The sequence below is a fragment of the Falco punctatus genome (assembly GCF_963210335.1).
Source record: "Falco punctatus genome assembly, chromosome: 1".
Classification (NCBI taxonomy): Eukaryota; Metazoa; Chordata; class Aves; order Falconiformes; family Falconidae; genus Falco; species Falco punctatus.
In genome coordinates, this window is record NC_137580.1 from 37,409,812 (window position 1) to 37,431,061 (window position 21,250).

Below are 21,250 nucleotides of genomic sequence, written 5' to 3' on the forward strand. Positions count from 1 at the left end.
ATGCCTTTTACTTAGTCGGTTGTGATGTCATATTGCGATTACTAGACATGGAAAATAGACCTGCATGTTTTCTAACCTATTTTAAAAAAGCATCTTCAAGTACTTTTATTTGGCAGAAGTTTCTCAGAACTTACAGGCCATGTTCCTCTGTTTTGTTTGAATGAGATTCTGGGTCAGAAGCAGAATATTCTGATAAATTGTAGTCATTTCTAGATACTGCATATAGCCCTCATTTCATCTGTATTCATAATACTTAAAATTTCTACATCTTACACTTGCGTGCTTGTACAGAAACAGTCAAGTCTTTACCAGAAGGAAAACTTTCTATTTGTGTAATATTTATTGATGTTAAACCCCCATTATGTCAGCACAACAATCCCAAGTAATGATAATACATTTTTTTATAAATACAATTAAAAGGTGGCAAAATAATGCTAGTGAAGCTAAACGAAAAAGTAAATTAGCATGTCACAGTCAAGAAAAATTTGGCAAATATGACATACTTTTAGAATAGAATCAGATTATTCCCAGATGACAGACTATGACATTAATCTAGATTAACAATCTCCATACCTGGTCACATCCTGCACCAGAATAGTACTACCTTAAGTTTATTAGTCACTAAAAAAAAACCCACAAACTTTGTGTACTTACAAAGCAATACATGTATAGCAGTAATGCAATGTATGGTGTACACAATTACAAAATAAAAAAATCAACCTAAGTACAGGACTTCTGAATAACTGAACCAAGATAAAAGATTGCCACACTTTCATTATAAATAATGAAAGGTACCATATACGTGCTTCATATAAGGAATACAGTGTTTTCTTTTCATAACAAAGTGTTGTAGCTGGTACCATCAAATGCTCTTTTTTCTTGTCATGCCTAGTAATTCTTCCATCCATCCCTCCCCTTCATCTGAAATCCATTTGGTTCTAATTTAAAACTACCTAGTCAGGTCTGACTTAGGTGGGGGTCTAGTTTGATGTGGATTTGCCTTGCATTCTGAAAGTAGCCTTCAGGCTTTTCATCTACGGCCGCACAGACTCTACCCCTTAAAAGAGCTGTCATTGCCTACAGTCAGGAGAAGAAAAAAACAACCCCAAAACCTACCAGAGACATGTGCTATGTTAAGGAAAAAAAGAAAAAAAAAAAAAAAAGGCACAAATTTGATGATGTTTGCGTCAATCTTCTTTTTCTGCCTCCTCAGATCTGCAAGCTTATCACCTGTGGTGTATACTTCTAATTTAAATTTATAATGCAGTCTCAACCTATTTTTCAATTACTATATGTTTCCTAAAGTCCTCATAAACATTACACAAGCTTTAAGCAGTCAGACGTTCCACATGTACACCTCCTAGTTTTCAGCTCACCTTAGAATTCAAGATTCTTGAATGGGAGCATTAGGAGGTTACAGGAAATCCATAGAGCATTTCAACCTCTTGCCCTGTACCCTTCCCACTGTAACCTACTGCAGTGGTTCATACTGTCGGCATTTTTTTCCTGTCTAGTTACCAATATTTATAGTCTGGAATAGACTGTTATTACATGTCAGCTCTTTTTTTCTTCATTATGCTGAAAAGGTTAAATTACTTATGCTTAAACAGTCTTTGCTGTATGTTTGTAAGCAAGCCTCCTCGTCGATGGCAAAAAGGAAAAATACAAATTAATTTAAAATTACCATGTTGATGTTCCTGTATAGAGTTGTCCATACTAACAGCATATAAAGCAAGATATTTTTCATTGTAGAATAGAAGGCACTTTGCAGAGATACAGCATTTGCTTACGTTTCTCTTCCTTGTCCCTTCCTGTTTTATTCTTACAGTACTGCACTTGTTCACTGCAGCTATCAGAATGTGTTGCCACTTCAGAAGTATAGATAACAATACATTCTAATTTTCTTTGCGATCTAATGGCCTCAAGTAAAACATCTTGCACCATTAAGGTTGTGTAGCGTCTACTTACTGCTTATGGAGGCATGTAGTGATAAACAGTGCTCTCTCCCGAAAAATCTGTCTCTCTGATGTATCTTGGCCTTTATGAAGAGGGCTGTTTGTAAGGGCTGAAGCAACTTAGGTATAAGGAACCGGTGAATGTGATTTGTTGTGTAGTGTGTACATTTCTGTTAATAATCTACCTATTCTTTTAATGTGGTATAATGAATAAGGAATATATGGTTATTGTGTTTGTTGTTTATCTTTTGTACTTGAAGGTGTCTGCCTTTGCATAAAGTGACATAGGAGTATCATTGGTCAAGGCAATGGCTTTCAGTGTTTCTGCTTTGAAAGAAAACGATGGAAGCAGCAGTTGAATCTACAGATCATCACTCGCTACCAAGCCAGACTGCATTGTCGGGCGGACTGGATTTGCTTCAGGCTGGAAAGCTGCTTTGATGTCTAGTCCTTGGTCACAAAGTGCAGCGTATCGGCTGGCTGAAGGCCCCACCTTCTTTGGCTTGGTTGTCTGAGGTGGTTGTTGTCACTGAGCTACAGATTAAAAAGGAAGAAAAAAATGTTAGCCATCTTGAGCAATGCAACAAAGCATGGCCAGACGCACCATCAACCCTTTGTAAAGGTAATAGTAATTTCCGAGCAGTGGAAAACCATTATATCAATGCTAAGTTTGTTTCATTTCTCAGTGTTTTGCGTTTTTCTCCTCAGCATCTAGTTTCACCTTCAAATGTGTAAGGAAAACCAACAGTGTCTGTGTTCATTACTTTGCCTTTTTGGCATTGCTTTCTACCTTTCCTTGTGTCACTGAGAAGGGCAACAGCAAGCGGGTTGTTTTCATGCACTCACATAACCCTTGAACAGGCCTGTGACTGTAATTTGTTGTATATGAAAGGAAGTAGTCTGATTGCCATCGCCACCCATTGGCTCAGCGTTACTCAGCGTACAAGTCTAACTCACAAGTCGCACTACTCCCACCCCTCCAGAAACCATCCTTTATCATTCCCATCTCTCCCCTTACCCCCCTTAATTTGTTACGAGAAGAACGGCAAGAGATTTTGGTTTAAGAAAACATTCACTATTTAAGGAGCTGCTTTGGAACAAACTGAAAATAATTAAGCAGAAAGCCATAAAAACATCTACTACACTTCTGGTAGCTGTCACAGCTGTATTACAGACCAATGTATAGAAGAATACAAAAGGTTAGGGAAGTGCTAGCACAGCAACAGTAATAACAATCCACAAAAATAATGTCATCATGCCGTTACCTGATGTTAACTAGCTATATTTAATATACTAAGCAAAACCAGAAAGCACGCATGTTTGTTTTGCTTTAGGTATCTGAAAGTTGGTGACATGTACTTTGACAGAGCACTTGTTGTCTTGATGTGGATCTTTACTATTGGGGAGAAACTATAAACAAAAGAGAGAGACCAATGGTAAACCATTCTGCGAACAAACTGAAACTTACAGAACTGTTGCCTTTAGGGGTATTAGTGTGATGATGAAAAGGGAAGTCACTTACTATAAACATCCAACCTGGCAGTGCAAGACACAATCCCAGCCTCATTCTTAGCTGAAACAGTGTACCAGCCAGCATCCTCCTTGGCACTCCCTTGAATAAACAGGCAGATGTAGCCATAGTTATCCTGGTGCATGCTAAACAAAAGAAAAGTAGAAAATTACTATTTAAACTGCAAAACAGTGTAGACTGTTTTAAAATGTCATTATAAACTGACCCAGTCCTAGTTACAGATTGATTATAGTCTTTTTGACTATATGACAAAAATATAATTAAAAAAAAATTGATTTTCAATTACTATGGAACTTCCTCTGAAATTAGCAAGTGGAATAGAAAACCTTGAGTATGCTTGACGATCAACAGTTTAATATCCTGTACTGAAAAGTAAGCAGCAAAAATGCATAAAGTAACTTCTCTTTCACAGTTACAGATTAAGACATCTGGAAATCTGATTTAAGTAGTAGGGAGGCTAGAATTTACCCAGACCTTTTGGGGAAAGGATAAAAAAACTTGAGGAATGAGGTACTGAACTACTCTTAGTTACTCAGAAAGACAGCAATAATTTATTACAGCATCGTATCAGTAACAAGTTCCTTTTCTTGCAATATATCATCAGTTTGCTTTTAAACATTCCTTCAAATATTGAAGACATGTTTGTAGATCTTAGAATATAAAATATTGAATCTTAGTTGCTTAACTACACAGCAGAGTTATAAAGCAAGTTTTCTGCTGAGAAGCAGATAGCTTTACTTAGCAGCCCAAGTTTTCAACAGTAAATATCTTTAAGTCTTCGTTCTGGAAGAGAAAAATAGTTCTCCACTTGCTCTCTAAGTGCAAAGATAGTTGTTTAAGTCCAAGGATGGAAAACAGAACTAGCATTTTAATTCTGGCTCAACCACCAGACTGGCTGCAAGTTTGAATAAATTATTACAATAACTCATTACAGTTTATGAGATGCTGTTCACACAAAGCATTCTCATGACCTTCTAGGTTTTCATTTGTGGTACAGGATAAATAGTCATTGAAGTTATACATAGGGAGATTATTCCAAGTCAGTCTAACCTCACTTGGTCAGCGTTGTATGTAAGTGACTCGTTCTCTTTCTTCCAAAATATCTGAGGAGATGGCTCTCCCGAGGTTCAGCACTCCAGTTGCACTGGGAATCCCTCAGTCACACCTGTGTTTTGTAGCTAATCGATAAACACAGGTGCTTTGTGTACTTCCTTAGCTGTGAAAATAAAGATTGCAGTCACGTTGACACCAGTCTATGAAAACGTAGCCTTTCTTTCAGCAACGTGCTAAAAATCAGTAGTTAAAAATCTTAAGTGGCAGGAAACTGAAGTGGTGTCTCCAGTAACCACGAAGTCCAACCCTGGTTCATCTGAAGAGAACAGTCACATCAGTATTTTAATGGGGAAAAGTGAGCACAAACAGAGCTGAGGTTTCCCCTCCCCCCTTCCCCCAGAGAGCTGAAATGCGAAGCACAAGGACTAGATAAACTGGCTCCACGCTGCTTGTTAAACAGTGCTCCTTCATATTCCATAAAGGGATGGGCTTTTCACTACACAAGGAACTGCTCTACCAGGAGGCTGCAATGGCATTAGCCTAATACGCTGTGAAACACACAAACCATACCCTACTAGCCTGCCCACGGGTAGGTGTGGGTCTGCACGAGTCGCTGTTAAAAAAAAAAACATTCAAGTAAATAGCCTGGCTTGCAGCCTCAGCTGTGCCCCAGGACAACAGCCCTCCTCCCTTAACTGCGTGCACAGAGGTTACACGCCAGCCAACTTACCCCACAGCAGAACATCAGCGTATCGCCTCCAAGGACACTGTAGTTCTGCTACTGCCAGGCTTCCTTTTCTTTCCCCTCCTGCCCTTCACCCGTGTCATTTGATGGCGCTTAGATTTTCTTTTTCACATTATCCTTACAGTGCTCAGTGTGGAAGCTTGGCGTGAAGATGTTACCTGCAACAACGAGTGCCAGGCTGGATGTATTTTCACCAGCTCGACTGCTGGCAATGCATGTATAAATTCCAGCATCTCTGGCTGTGACTGGTTCTGTGATCGAGGAGTGCACACCATTCTCACGCACCAACATCTTATGAGAGCTATCAGGGCAAATCAGTCGTCCATTAAGTTGTCAGTTTCAATCTGGGGTTGGTGATCCACTAACCTGTAGTGTAAACACAGAACAATGGGAAATGGTCTTAGCCATATGAAGCACTGGAGGAGTCCTGACTCGTCACTTCAGAGAAGTTTGGGTCTGTTTGCTACTGCAGGTGTACCACAAGATTTAAAGATCTAATTCTGCCCTGAATTACACATTGTGTTCATTGCTTACTTTCTGGCCGACTCCCTGAATTCCAAGGTGTCTTAGGGGTGTGACTGAAAAAAAAAAAGATCAGTGTTTAGGTATGCTAGAAACTAAATAATCATACACTGCAAAACAAAAGGCAGGGTGACACCTTCTGTGGTTTTTTGTTTGCTCTTCAGGTGGAATAAGAAGATACTCCTTTCTAGATTAACTTCTTGTGGAAAACTTGCAGACAAAAAGATGTTAGCTGACTGATTACTGAACTCTTAAGTTCCATTCCACTCCGCTTAAGTCTAACCTAGTGACAGCACCACCTGCACTAGTTAATGCTTGGTCTGTGCGAACAAGTCTTGTACTTTTGAAAGCTGTGCCATTTGCTGTGGGTACTGCTTGAAAACAAATAGCTTCTCCCAAATACATCAGCATAAAGCAAACAGAAATAATCCAAACCTTAATTCGTTCTATTAGGCAAAGTCATAAATCAAGATTATGTTGTTTGAAACTTTAATGGGGAACCGAAACTCAAGTAGTAAAAGGACTTTGAATGGAGAAGCACACTGTCTTTGTAAGTGGTGCTGCTTCCTCCCACACCCCAGCACAGCTGACTTCTAAAAATCAGTTCACTGTGAGCTGGAAGATTTGCCTGAAGCTCTGTCATTGGAGGGGAGGCAAGCTTTAATTGTCCACTTACTCATAAGTAGTAAGATTAATTACCCTACTGACAGTCGCTGAAACTGCCAATAGGTAAAATAACTTTAAAAAGAAACTAATTTGGGTTTGAGTCCGCTGATGTTATCAAAAGGTTGCTGCTGCCCTTTGCAGGGTACTTGCCTTGCAGTCCATTCTGCAGAGTTTTCCTTCTTGAACAGTCAGGTCTCCAGGAGCCTGCAGAAAATGAAGCCGGAGGAATCGTTCCTGAATTGGTTCATTTTCATCACCACTGTCCCTTGATCGAAATCGTGGTCTTAAAGTACCAAGAAATAAAAGTAAATTATTTTTTTTCTCTCTGCTAAATCACAAGAACCAAAAAGCCACTTTTTTGATGTATAACATAATCGCTCCTTATTTACGCACATACACTGGTAGCATTTGGCTCCAGACCAAGTTAATTATGATCCTGTACATATTAATTGCTTCTCATTTAATTCACATGTTGTGACAAAAATATGATCTAGAAAATAGTCTTGCTACAGAATAATTGCTTGTAATAATAATTCATTTATACCTGATAGTATTTTTGTTTAGAGTTAGTCTTTAAATCACTAAAATACAAATCATTCAGTAGGCTTTGGCATCTAGCTTCAGTTCCTCGTTTTCAGTGGCCTGTGTATTTAATCCCTTCGCTGCTGCTGATTACACAAGAAAGTGCAGGTTTGTTAATTATATTTACCTTTGAGAAAATAATGGCCACTAAAAACTAACTCATCTCAGTTGAGACATTTCAGATCAGACTTACTTTTCATCTTCTCTTGTTCTGCACTACTGAAGACCATACAGGAAATTCTGTGGATATTTATTCCTCATTTAACAGGTTTTGAACATTTTCAAAGCCACCAAATCATGATGTCAAAACAATGAGAATTTAATTTGTGAGCAACAGGAAGAAAACTTCAGTTGTTACATTGTTCTTCACAAAGGTACTGTAAGAAGTTTAATAAAAGAAGGAAAAATAGCTCCTGTCCCCAGAAACATTATCAATCACCTTAAGTTTCCACAGTATCATTTAAACCATTTTCAGCATTGGCTATTCTTGCCTGTTAATTTAATCTATCAAATTTTTTTCAAAGTGGTTCCTCGTTTAACTGTATTTTTTCCATTTGAAAGTAGCATTATTTCATGTATGTGATTTAGTAACCAAACAAACTTGTAACTGAAACAAAAGTTTGGATCAGTTTTTGTCCTTGCCTGAGCAGCTCCAGCAGATTCTATTCTGGAACCTGCTGCCTACTGTAACATCCTGTTGCAGTGAAGAGGAGCTATTCAAATATCATCCAAGATAACTTTTACAGTGAAATTCTCTTTTCTGAATTCCATTTTCTGATAACTTTTGCCAAGGTTTCTGTTTTGGCCAGTGTCTGCAGTCTACATGCTGCAGTGTATGTGGTTATACTGCATTTTCTACTGTCATGGGGCATTTCTTTCGGTTCAAATAATTCATAAAAAAAAATTAACACTAACACCACCACCACCATTACATTTGGAAAACATGCTGTGCTACTGTATGGGAGGTAAACACTAACTTCACACTCTGTTCCACTGAGGTTAATTTTAATTAGTTACTTGAATTTGGTTTATTTGTCCTTTGTTGCCCTTCTCTCTTATTGCTCTGTGTGAATTGTGACCTGTCATCACTTTTGCTACAGTATTACCTGTCATAAACAGATAAACTTTGACTTCTAATGATCATCACAGCCTTCCCACAGCTATAACTAAAGGTAAAGGTGTGTGGGAAGGGGAATCTAGCCTGTACCACATACTGATGTGGGAATGGATACTGACATGGGGAACACACACCGACGTCTTTGCATACACCGAAAGTTTATGTAGCTCTTCAGGTGCCTAAATCCAGGTCTTAAGCACCGAATATATTTTGCCACTTGAACATGCCCGAAGCTCCTTCAGTAGCTCCTGTGTTACAGCTCATAGGCCACACCGAGCTCTAGCTGGTGCGTTGTTCCTAACCAATTTTGCAGATGTACCTGCCTCATATGCACATAGATGGGATGGAAGATAGATGGTGATAAAGAAAAACTGTATTCATATCTTTTGGTAATTAGTTCTGCAAGACCAACTAGAAATGATAGTGGCTAGTCAAGTTAGTGCTACGCAGTGCTGGCAACCCAAGCAAAATCTGCCTTCATAGTATCTATATGCATCCTGTTTAGACACTGTTGATAAGATGCCAATTAAGTACAATAAACTAGTGCTTCCTAATGTCTTGCAAGGCTGAGCCGCACAGGTTAACTAGCGCCACAGAAGGGTGAAAGTCCTTCTGAAAGTCACCATCTCGCTGCTGCAGCTGCATAAAAAGGCAGCACTGTCAAAAACTGGGGCAGGGGGGTGGGGGTGGAGAATGTACACCAAATTAAATAGAAAACAAAAGGGTTAAGAGTTTGTGACCAAAGATCTTTTCTTCTGATAGTGTGTTCCAGAATGGTGAAAACTGAAGTTTTCAAATTACACATTTGAAATGAAACCTAAGTCAGCACGCTGTTTAGGCTAGAGTCAGAAATAAATAATGCATTTCTTTTTACCTCTTTGTAAATTCACATCTAAAATTGCAGACTGCTTTAAGGCTTTACCTCAAGAGATGAAACTAGGGTGATTTTAATTCTAAAACGTTTTGTGTTTGTAAAGAAATAATGAAATTAGTAGAGCCAAGTACTTCACATGTCTACAAATGACAAATTGCAATAGACTGGAATACCCACGGATTAGTTGTGGGTCCTTTAGCGTTGTGATACAGGCATCAAACTGCAGAGATGACTTTCAGCAATACTGACATCACATACTAAGTGTGCCTGGGGGAGACTCCATGCGTTGGTGTGGCACAAGGCACTGGGAGTTTCAGAGAGCAAGAAGCTGGGGAAGACTTTATGACTGACCATATGATAATGGTCGCTAATTTGGGATAAAGGAGATTAAGTTCAAATTAATATTGTAATTCGGAGCAGGGGCAATAGGAGTATTTCTTTTTTAAAGTTTCCCTAAATCTCATGCATTTTAAGATGATTTATTTGGGGCTCTGGCTGCAGCGCATCACAAGAGCTTATGTACTACAGTATTGAGCACTATGTCGTCTGAGGGACTGAGCCCAAACTTTGTACCCATCAGACAATTCAAAAGTTTCCCCCACCAAGTAATGCTAAGAAGGCAATGTTTGCAAGCTAAGCAAATTTCAGAAAAATACGTTGAAAACTAAATAACTACCAAGAGTGTTTTAAATTATCTGTGACATAGTGAAGATGACAAAAACCAGAGTTCTGCCAGAACATACTCTTTAAGAGATTCTCCCGCTGCCATCCCTCCAAACTCGCCCGCGCCCGCCCCCCCCCGGGCCGTCTCGCCGTCCCCCCCCCCTGGGCCCCCCCGCCGCCAGACCCCTCCCGGGCGGGCTCACCCTCGCTGCCGCGCCCACCGCGCCACTGGAGCAAGGCCGCAGCCCCCACGCCGCCCGCAGGAGCCGGCCGGGCCCTGTCGGCACCGCACGGCAGCACCGCCCGCCGCGTCGCCGCCCGCGGCAGAAAACGGCGCCCGGCAGCAGGGAGCGGCGGCAGGACCCCGCGCAGGGCTGCCCGCGCCGGCCAGCTGATCCTTTCTGGCCGGGGCTGCAGTACCGACCCCTGTGCGCCAGGCGGCAGAAGCGAGCGCAGCAGATGTGCATGCAGCAGATGCGCATGCGCGGGACCGGGCCTGCTGCCACGCGGTGCATGTGGGTGGGCGGGGCTTGTGGTAAAAGGGCGTGGCTTTCCGCCGAAAACCTGTGGGGTTGCCGCCCGACATGGGCGTGGTTTATATCGGTGAGGGGCGGAGCTCTCTGTCGTCGAGGGGTGGGGACGTTTCGTACCTGCAGTTTCCGGGCGCGGGGCCGTTGCAGCAGCGAGCCGCCGCAGGCTGCGTTTGCTCCCGGGCAGTAGCGGCGCTGTAGTTCCGCGCTCGCGTGCCGAGCGTCCGCTGGCAACGTGCCCCGGGGACGGCAGCGGCGGTCTCTTACCGGGAGGCAGGACCGGGCGCGGTGGCACCACCCCGCAGGCAGCGCAGGATAGCAATGGCACTGCTAACGGGCGGCAGCGCGGAGCGTGGAGGCGCCACCGCGTATGCGCGGGTCTCGGGCTGCAGTATCGACTTTTGTTCGCCAGGCGGCAGCAGCGAAGTAGTCCTGGAGGACTTCCGGGTCATAGAGTTCGACCTCCGGAGGACTGACGGGCCCTTCCAGCTTCTGGAGGGCTGCCGGCCGATAGTTCGGCCTCCGGCGGACCGAAGGACAGTGACAGGCGGCCGCAGAGGGCGCGGGAACGGACGCCCTCGCCGTTCCAAGCCGGCGGCGGGGCCTCAGCGGGAAGGAGCCGCTCCGGGCGGTGCCGGTGTGGGCCCTGGGCGCGGGTGCTTCGAGCCCGGCCTCCGTGTGCCTTTGTGCTGGTGCTTCCCCGCGCGGGCCCAGCGGTGGCGGCCTCCGTTTTGCCGCGTTTGCAGGCGGTGCTGCCGTCTGCCCCCCGCGGCGGGTAGTTGATTATGAGGCGTGACGGAGCCAGCGTGTGGTGGGGGGTAACGCCCTAATTTGCATAATTCCGTTATTTGCGTGTTTAAGAAATCGTTGCTCTCTAGGCAATGTCGTTCATCAGGGGTTACAACGATCCGTCCCCTGGCCGTTGCCATCGGTGGTCACTCCGAAGTCGAGCAGCCAACTGCGGGTGTGTGAGTCGGGCCCCTTCTGGTGTCCCAAGGTCCGGAAGCGGAGCTGGCAGTGGCAAGAGTGCTGTTACCTGAGGCATGTAAAAAGAAGTGCAAAAAGCAGCTTTCAAGCGAGGAAGTTCTGGCAGCAGGAGGAAATATGCCAGTACTGTTGCAATCCACAGACATCAACAGAAAATTAGTTGAAAGTAGGACAAAGGTAGTCATGGTAGTGGGGGATAGCGACTTTGGACTCAAATAGCCCCCCTAAAAGAGAGCAGAGCCCTGCTTGGGGAGTATGTGGAGTTAGTAAAAAGCTTCAGTGGCACCGAGGATGCACGCTCATCTGCATTAGAAGCAAGAAACTCATAATTACACACCAATCCTGTGTGTAAATGACAATGAAACTGCTATGTACTGTCAGTATGTAAATACTCTGTTGTAATGTGCACCCTTGAGTAGCTCAGCGTGCACATTGGGAGGAAGAATCCCCCATGCACCCAGCACTGCAATAAACCATTGTCGGCTCTCTAAACTATCATTTGGGTTGGAGAGTTTTCCAGGTTATGATTTTCAGTGACAGATTTTGGCACCCCAGATGGGACCCCTCCGGAATCTTGATGGACCAGAGGAATCGTGACGACTCCAAGCACATACTGGAGTATTTTCAGGAAGGCCCTTTGATTCCCTGGCTGGTTGAGTTTCCACAACAGCTATCTTTGATGCTAATGACGTTGGTCATAAATACTGAGGTTGCTTACAAATAAGTCATATCAAATTGCATGTTAGAGTCTCACTGGGATATCTGAATTAAATGTGGTGTTAAGCTACTGGTATCGTGGGCACGAGTCCCACTGGGATATTTGTACTGTAACTCATAATGCACAGTTGTGTAATCCATGTGCTGTTATGGGGACACCCAGAGTCTGGATTTGGGGTATTGGTTAACTTGGAACGTTGTTGGATTTTTTTGCCGGGTTTTGTTTAGGTATTGGGTATTTGTGGTGATTTTGACACTTTGTGACATCGGAACTGGATAGTTTACTGGAGAGGGAGGTTCTTCAGTGCTCTGCTTGGGGCATGCCTATGGCATGAGAAGGGGAAAGGCATTTCTATGTTATGTATAACAGGGTTATCTTCTATGTAAGTGTCAATACATTGCCTTCCCCTGTACAGTATTTTCATTGGTCGTGAATAAATGCATTTGAAGAGTTTGTACTATTACTGACTTCAGGTGGTTTTGGTTTGAAAGAAAACTAAGAAAACACTATAGTGAAGGTGATTCCATTTTAATAGTCTCTGAATTTCCAGTATTTGAAAGTAAAAATAACGGGGTAAATGCAGGAGTATGCAGCTGTTACCAACAGAAGCTCCACAGTTGTTAGCCCTGCACCAATGCTCTGCAAACAGCAATGTGGCAAGTGCTGTGCAGCGAATGACGGCACTTTTCTATTTTTCATAGCTACAAAGACCTATCACTATGCTCCAGTTTCAAAGTACATACAAAAAAGAGGAAAAAAGGATCATTCCTTTCAGAATTTATTTATGGAAAGTCTTGTTGATGATATTTCAAATCTGGGAGGAGAAAACCAAAAATCTGGGCTTCCGTGGAAACTGGACAGTTAATACTTCTCCTACCTTTTAGATCCATTTAAGGTATCCAGACCCTGAAGAACAGCACCGTTAGGCACTGATTAACATATGGCAAACTTAAGAGTGAATGTGAAAACCAAACAAACAGAATTTTTAACAAATCGGTAACTCGGGAGTGGAAGGCGTACCTTAAAAAGAAGTCCAAAGAGCAGAGACCAGGCAGAGGGTTTCATTCCTGCTTTTGCTTTCATTGCAGTGCCTAAATGCACGTGCAGGGTCCCAAGTTGGGGGAGAAACTGTGTCCCTCTGGAGAGACATAAGGGGACCCCCCTCTGGACCTGAGTAACTGCATCCCTCCTGTGCTGCAGGAAGCACCCTGGGAGCATGAACTGGGAGCCCTTTGCACGCCAGTCCTCACTGGCAGGGGTCGTGACTGGCAAGAGACTAATGGATGGCTTCCCTGCCAGAATTTCAGGAAGCTTGTGAAAGGAACAACCATGTGGTGCACACGTCCCCAACTCGTGCCTCACATAGTGACCAGTGTAAGTGCAGAGGAAGATGCCGTAACAGCATGGAACAGCATGTTAAAAGCACAGACGGGGTGGGAAGGCCTCTAGCAAAGTTGCTGGCTTGCCCTGCCACCCGTTTGAAGGTTGGCCACCCTGCTTTTACACACTCTGGTGAACTCTGATGCGAGAAGCAGTTTGCCTTGTCACCCCTGGCTAGGTGACATTACACCATCTTTCCCTGTGTAATAAAATCAATACTTGGATTGCTGCATCTCCATTCTGCAGAGTAACAGTGGGATGGTTGCTGGTAGCAAATCACAACAGCTGTCTTACAGGATTTCAGTAATTTTTAGAAGCACAATTTCAATCACTTTTAAAAGCCTATATGTACATCCAAAATGTGTGAAGCATTTTATGTATAGCAACAGCATACTGCCTGCTTCTCTCAGAGGCCTTTCACCGTAAGATTTTATTTTTCCTCCCCAGTGAATTCATACCCAGTAAGACATGTGGAGTGAAGGTGTGCAGAGAATATTTAACGACCTTGCATAAGCCTTCAGAAATCAGATGCTTGTTATTCTCTTTAATGTAACCATGCAAATTCCAAACAGTTACTGCAGAACAATAACATGCCCCTTGGAGCCTGTTAAACTTTACAATATTCGCGCTGAGTCTGCTTTGCCCTCCTCACACGGACCAGACAGAGCCCCCTGTGTCACATCACCTCCTCTCCTCTTCCCCCGCGTTTCTCAGAGCATGGGCACGGGTCCTTTGACTTCAGCACATGCTGGCCAGGAAGAATGGGGAGAGGGAGAGAAACATGGGTCTGAACCTATCACAGCCTCTGTGGGGAACAGCACTAAGGACACACGACGGACATGAGCTCTGAGCAAGGTCACGTCTTGGCTCTCCGCAGTGTAGCCTGCCTGAGGAGTCATCCTGCCAGCCACTCCTCACCTGGCCCAGGGGAAGTGTAACCTTTGCAAGCAAGAGGTATGTGTGGAACTACGGGCCAGAGCCAGGGAACAGGCAGGGAACCCCAAAGCAATGTATTTCTGAGGCTATTTGAACCATTACATATATTTGAAACTGTTATGAGTGGGACTAATAGCAAATAGGTAATTTCTATATTTAAATAGTTAACCAAAATTATACAAGAATGCATACATTTTAGGTGTCTTCTAATGTTGATTACTACATATTTTAACCAAACTATTCTAACTGTAATAGACAACTCTGACTGGGCAGCAGGTATTTTCTAGCAATTAGAAGATGGCTATTTTTATGAAGGCATTCTAATTCTACAACTTCCTCAAGACAGGCAGTGGAGGGTGAGGTGCTGATCTCCTCTCTCTGGTGGCCAGCAATAGGACACAAGGGAATGGAATGAAACTTCATCAGGGGAAGTTCAGACTGGACATTAGGAAAAGGTTCTTCACTGTGAAGGTGGTTGGTCACTGGAACAGGCTCCCCAGGGAAATGGTCAAGGTCTGTCCATCGTGCTACACAGTAAGAAAATCTCTTATGCGCAAACACGCACTTAGGGATGTGGTTTAGTGGTGAACTTTGCAAGTGTTGCATTAATGGTTGTACTCAATGATCTTAAAGGTCTTTTCCAACCTAAATGATTCCATGACTCTATGGCTCTAAATACCTCTGCAGCTGGAAAATGGTGGAGAAAAACAGAACTGTGGGGAGGAAAGGCAATCTTGTGTCTTGGGTGGATGAATAACATTTTAAACAGCTTGAGTCTTCTCTGCAGTGTGAGAATCTAGGTCAAAGCCTGGTAAAAGGGAGGGTGGATGACAGCAGGTGGTAGACTCTCACTTTTGCAAGACAGGCAAAGTAGTGTCTAAAGTTAATGAAAGATGCTGCAGGGGCAGGCTAAATGTCATTTCAGAACATGATACATGCCAAACAACACTCCCGGTGTTCAAAAACTATCTGAAACGGATCATTATAACTGCTTGCAAGTAGTTTGTAAAAATGTTCCAACCATGCAAGCACTGTCAAGTGTGCTGCTTTTTCTTACACTTTCATTGTAATTCTGCAGAGGAAAAAAAAAAAAAGAGAGAGAGAAAAACTGTCAGAAAAGAGGCAAGTATCAGCTCCACAGTAAAGCAGACAGGAGGTATATACCTAGTGCTGGGTATATTCCTCATTCTGACAGAGTCCCTTGTCTGGTATTTGTACACAAGGTGTGACTTTCTCATTGTCACATTGGAGAGGAGAGAAGGGGAAGGGAGAGAGAGGGGGAGGGAGAAGAGAAGGTGAATGTTCCCTGAGACATGCAGAGAGCAAAGGCGATTGTGTAGACTGTATCAGAGCAGGCACAGCAGTGTGTCTACAATCCTGGCAAGGAAAAAAACACATTTTATTTAACAAATGTGAATTTAACACAAAACTTCAGGAAAACCCATTACTTCACCCAAGTACACAAAACCTAGTGCAAGGAGAATGTCATCTAAAGTCATGGAAAGGAAAGCCTTTATGACGATGCTAGTGGAAGAGTCAAAGAAAAAGTTGCCCTGGGCCAGCAAGTTCCCATACAGCCCTTGAACAGGGCAAGGGAGTTGCTTCGTGGCAACTTAACTTAATGTATTCAGTATAAAACAGGTATTCAAGTATATTCAAATCTATTACTGTTGCCTACAGCCCATAGTATTACCACGATCCGTGCAGTAATTTCTGCACTAGTCTTTTATGTATGATGATCTTCTCCACCAACAGGAATATATAGATGCAGATAAAAACATAGAGGTAGTGTGAGTGTGTATATATACACACAGAGATCTGTCTCCCTACGTACAGCATGGATGCCTCCAGCAGCTGGGCTCAGACACAGTCTGCCCAGTGGCTGCTCCTGGATCCCCGTCTGCCCAGAGGCTGGCATCTGGGCATCCCCGTCCCCAAGGCTGCAGCCCCACTCCAGCCGCAGCTGCCAGGACTCCCCTGGTCCCTCTGAGGGCCAGCTACTCCACGGTCTCACCCTCGGAGACCCCCGTGCTCCCAGGCCATTTGCCTGTTCCCCAGCTGGCCCACGCTGAGCTTGGCTAGCGATGGCGGGCTCACTCGCCCTTGCTCCAGCCGCTGCCCCGCAGCCACACGGGCCCCTGCCCCGCAGCTCCAGCCGCTGTGCTGAGACACCCCCACACCCCCCACGCACGGCGGGGAGCCCTGCCCCGGCACAGGGCTGGGAAGGGGGGTGGGAAGGAGCTGGGATGGGCTGTGGCCATCGGGGCCGGGCCTGGCCGGGCGGGCGGACTGACCAGCCAACTGTTCACGCGGGAACCGGCTGCTCGTAGACCCTCACCCCTCAATTTCCCCACGTAGTTCCTTCCCAGACCACCCACCTCCATCCCTGTGGCCACTTGGGTTCCTCCCCTGAACATCCCACCATAAGCCCTGTGCGATCCCAAACCGCTCTCCCCCTGCATCCTGTAGGTGTCCCCTGCCCCTGGGTGGCAGCCCCCACCCCCACCCCCACCCTGGTCAGAAGGGCGTTTGACTCTCCCTGGTGGCCCTCACACCTGGAGAGGGGCTCTCTGGGGACAGCCCAGGCCAAGGCCCCCAGGTGCCCTCCCTCCAAGCCCCTGATGTGGTTGCCCGGTGCCCCTCGGGGCTGGGGCAGGGGGGCTGTGGTGGGCTGAGGGCACTGGCCGGGACAGGGCGTTACCCGGGCTCTTCTGCCTGTCTCTGCAACTTTTTTATTTCCCCCCCTCTCTCGTGCTTTTACTCTCACTATCTACAAAACAAACCCACTAGCCTCCTAAAAGCAGCTGTATTTTCTTTATAGCTCCTTGGACATACTGAATTGTATTAATTGTATGTTTTAAGAATCTTGATAGCTGTTGGGAAGTAATACTCTGACACACAGACACCCCCGCACCACCAGAAACGGGCCTGCCGGGCTAGGGCCCTGCCGGCCCGGCCTGGTGCTTCTGGCAGTAGTCGGGAACAGGTACTGACAGCAGGAATGTAATACCTAAACACATACGGGTGATAATTCCACTGAAACACCTCCAGATTAGGAACTTTTTCTAGGACAGAGGCTCTATCTGCACCTTTCAGTTGTAACAGTGGCTGACAGAGCATCAGTTCATGAATTAATCCTAAAACCATTTGGAACTTGCTCATGTTTTTGGCCTCTACACCATCATCCTCTGCCTGTGAACTCTAATTTTGCCCTGTATGAGAAAACACTTTTTTTCTTTGTTTCAACCTTCTGCTGAATCATTTTATTCAATGTCTTCTGCCTCTTTTCTTAAGATAAATATGAATAAGCATTTCTGTTTGCTTTCTCAACACCATTCACAATCTTACATGGTTCCTTCGCATATCCCCATTTGATTTAGCAGCTGAGGAATCAGAATCTGTGTTATCTGTCCTTACTGAGAAACCTGGACGTGTGTTTCACGACCATTGTTTTTCCCTGATTTTTCTAATTGTACTTTATCCCTTTTGAGACAGCAGGATCAGAAGAGGAAGAATTCCCTAGAAATGGCTTCACAGTGGACTTACACAATGCAAAACTGTTTTCTGCAACGTTGATCCCTTGCATAATGCTGGCCTTCTGTGGTCTCTGGGGTTTTTGCTCAGTGTTTGAACAGTGTTTGGTGCCATCACGTCCTGCTAGATGACTGTATCATATATATATATAAAATAATACAAACACACTGTTGTTACTACCACTAAAGATTGAGAGACTCCAGCCATGCTGTCCCTGAGAAAACATTCTAAAAGCAGAGTAATTTCCTACCTTCAACGTCCAGTTGTCGGGATTTGCTCTTTCTCAGCCTGGCAGATGAAAGGGTGCCTGCACTGGGCGCAGACAGCGCTGCCATGCCCTCCTGGCCTCGCCAGCAGCCACGGCACCCGCCGTGACCCGAATCCTCTTCTTGCTCCCCACAAATATGCTGCAACCTGCAAATAAGCCCGACACGTTTCTATTCCAGCCGATCTGTATGTAGTTATTTACTGCTGTGCCTACTGCGTTACCTATGGGCTTCATCCAGGGTGCCTAGACACAGCCGTTCCAGGGACGGGGGAGGCAGCAGGCTGGGGCAACACCGGGTCAGAGCCCCCTCCCATGGGGTATCAGAACGTGGCAGAGATTCAGTGCACGCTTTTGTTAGTTTATTAAGCCTATTATTTAACTGGCATGCAGAACTCCCAGGTCGGTATATAGTGTTCTGAGATGGCGAGGCCCTGCACTGGCTGCAGCCTGCCACCTCCAGCAGGGACCCAGGCGCAAATCCCCTGCGCCGTGCAGCTGCGACACTCGCTTCTGCGGCGGCCGCCCCCCTGGCCGCCGCCGAGCCGATCCCCCCCCGCCCGGGCCCGCGGCAGCTCCCGGCCGCCTGGCGCGCAGGCGTGGGGCGGGCCCGGCCCCGGCGGAGGCGCCCCCGGCCCCGGCGCCGCTGCAGGTACGCTGCGCTCCCCGCCCGGAGCGGCGCGGCCCGGCCCGGCCCGCCGGCCGCGGCTGGCTGGGCCCGCCGGTCTTTCCCTACCGAAGCGATGCCAGAGCTCCGTCCCCGGAGGAGGGGCGGCACCGGCACCCGGCCTATCACCCGCCGCCGGCCTAGCAACGAGGGGCGCCGTCCCGCCGCGGGCGTTGCGTGGCTCGGAGACGGCTGCTGGCACAGCGCGGTGGGCCGGGGCCCGGGGTCCCGTGTCCGCCCTCCGGCGGGGCGGGGGGCACCGGGCGGGAAGGAGGCCCGTGGGCGCGGGGCTGGCGGGGCGGGGGGGCTGGGCTGCGGCGCCTCGTGTAAGGGCCCAGGACCGTGCAAGAGTGGTTATGAATGCGTCGTTAACACAGAAACCGTGCTTTCTGCCATTGTGCCCAGTAAAATCTGTTCTCTTACAAAACCGCCCGAGGGCAACCTCTAGACTTGCAAAAATCTGCAGCGATGCCTCTAGGAAAACTGGGAGCCGTTGAAAAAATACATATACTGAATTAAATGTGCTTGGGTTTATCATCTGAGCCTCAAGTATTCCATCTTCCCAGTTGTCACGTACAACCAAAGCCAGTTTGCGAGGTGCCGTTGAAATGTTCTGCGTGATTTGAATGAAGTACAAACAGAAGTGAAATATGTGCAGAAATGCTAAAACTGGGGCAGCTGCAGGAAAGAGTTGCTGGGCTGACTGGGGAAACACAGAGCCTGTTTTATGAGCTGCAATGAGAAGAGCCTTGCCTCCAGCAAGGCAAAGCTGAGCAGGGATATGACTTTTGTCTACAAATATGCAGAAGATGCAAATAATGAGGCAGGAGAAAAGTCGTGGGAGGAAAGGGTAGTGCTGGCACAAGAACAGTGGTGTGAAATGGCCAGACACTGCACGTTTAGGGTGGAAATTACTGGAAGGTTTCTCATCACTAGAGCACTGAGGTTTAGGAGCGGTCTGGCAATGGAAATGGGGGGACAGGAAGCCCTGATGACTTTAAAAGTGAGCCTTGGCCGGTTAAATGGAAGCCACATGACAGGTAAGCTATGATATTAAGGAAAGTTTCACTGACCGATCCCATATTCCCAATGCAGTGTGGCATCGGTGTCTTACACATCCTGTCATGGGGCTGCTTCTAGCGTAACCTGAAATTGTACTACTTGAGCTGAACTGCAACTGGCTGCCAGTGTAATGTACAACCTTCCAAAGAGTGTCAGGTGCTTGGGAGGTAGGAAGGGGGAAGAGTAAGGAGAAGCAGCCCCCTGACGCATTATTCTGCCCAGGAGCTGACAGGAGCCCCTTTGTTTTTCCTTTGCTTCGAGCACCGGTTTTTATTTGGTAGAGGGAGAGGTTGGAGCAGGGGTGTGGCTGCTCTCCAAAGCAATGTCCCCTGCCAGACCGTGTATTTCCTTGGCCAATCTACTCGAGTTGTGCTGTGAAGCAGCATTGACTCCTCCTGGGTGTTGCGGGTTACTGTACAGCTCGTGAGGGAGCTGCGTAGGGAGGCCGTAGCCTCTGGGGCATCGGTGTGTGCCGCAGGCTGGGCTGTACTGAGGATGCAGGCCTGGGGATCAGGAGGCTGCCTTCTGCTCTCCTTCACTAACTTCTGCCTCCCCTTGGGGCACACCTGGGAGGAGCAGCTGTTCCAGACCTCCTTCCCAAAACCCTCTTCCCTGCAGCAGTTCTGTCTGATCCAGCCTCTTCCTGACCACAGTTCAGCAGAATTTGGTCTTGATGGAGAAAGAGAAGACCGGTGGCTTTGGTCTGACATTCGTGATTTCAGCATCACTTCTGGCCATTCAGGTGCAAGCCCTGTTCAGTCACGGCTGGGAGGATCCTGTGTGGAACCAAAGCAGAACCCAGAGCATGGTGTGAGATTTCTGGGTCTGACCCTGAGCAAGGAATTACCTCAGCTGGCCAGGTGCAAGTACAGAAGGGAAAGCGGTATCTTAAACTTTACCCTCTTTGGCATGTAAATGCTGGAGGGTCTGTGTTACAGTGAGGCAGCTGCCTCTACTTAGGGTGCACATACCAGAGTTCTCTCCTGGTGCCATTAACTAAGTTGCTGTATTCAAGAAAATAAGAAGAGGTCACTCCTTTGCTGAATGTGGCTGTTGCCACTGACTGTTTTGTACACTGGATTCATGGCTAGAAAAGACATTTGGAACATGTGAGGTTATGGATTCAATGCCATTCTTGGGGTGAAGAGTTCACATTAGATACCCTGCCTCTCAGAAAAGTGCCCTGACCATCAGGTTAAAGGATATTTCAAGGTGTGATGGAAGGGAAGTAACAGTCCCTTCTTGCTCCGTCCTGTTTCATTGCATTGAAAAGGACTTGGGATGCCTTGTGTCAGGGAGTAGGAGAAAGAAAGAAAGAACAGTGAGCCTGCCTGTCTGTAAGGTTTTACTATGGAGGACAATTCTAGTCAGCTCTGATATGTGCATGTATCTCACAATTTCACATGCACTTACTAAAGCACCCTCAGCGATGATTGCCTGCCTACAGTTGTGTTTTGAGGCTT

The 21,250-nt window shown here is 46.1% G+C and overlaps 1 protein-coding gene and 1 pseudogene across 4 annotated transcripts in view; one reads left to right on the top strand and one right to left on the bottom strand.

Annotated features, from left to right (window-relative positions):
• Positions 1-317: 317 nt before the first annotated feature.
• On the bottom strand, positions 318-10,690 carry LOC308054956 (palladin-like; annotated as a pseudogene). The gene is made up of 7 exons (XR_013931983.1): positions 10,534-10,690; positions 10,359-10,500; positions 6,623-6,755; positions 5,443-5,650; positions 4,537-4,702; positions 3,478-3,611; positions 318-2,489 (listed from the first exon to the last, which is right to left on the bottom strand). The product of XR_013931983.1 is annotated as a palladin-like (transcript).
• A 7,908-nt stretch (positions 10,691-18,598) lies between these two features.
• The window catches only part of M1AP (meiosis 1 associated protein), a 36,117-nt gene continuing 33,465 nt past the window's right edge, over positions 18,599-21,250 (top strand). For 2 of the 3 annotated variants that reach the window (XM_080372702.1, XM_080372704.1), the window contains exon 1: positions 18,599-18,710. The gene's annotated coding sequence lies outside the window, so the exon portion shown is untranslated. Of the gene's footprint in view, positions 18,711-19,075; positions 19,766-21,250 lie in introns of those variants that run through there. The other variant, XM_080372703.1, reaches the window with a different exon arrangement.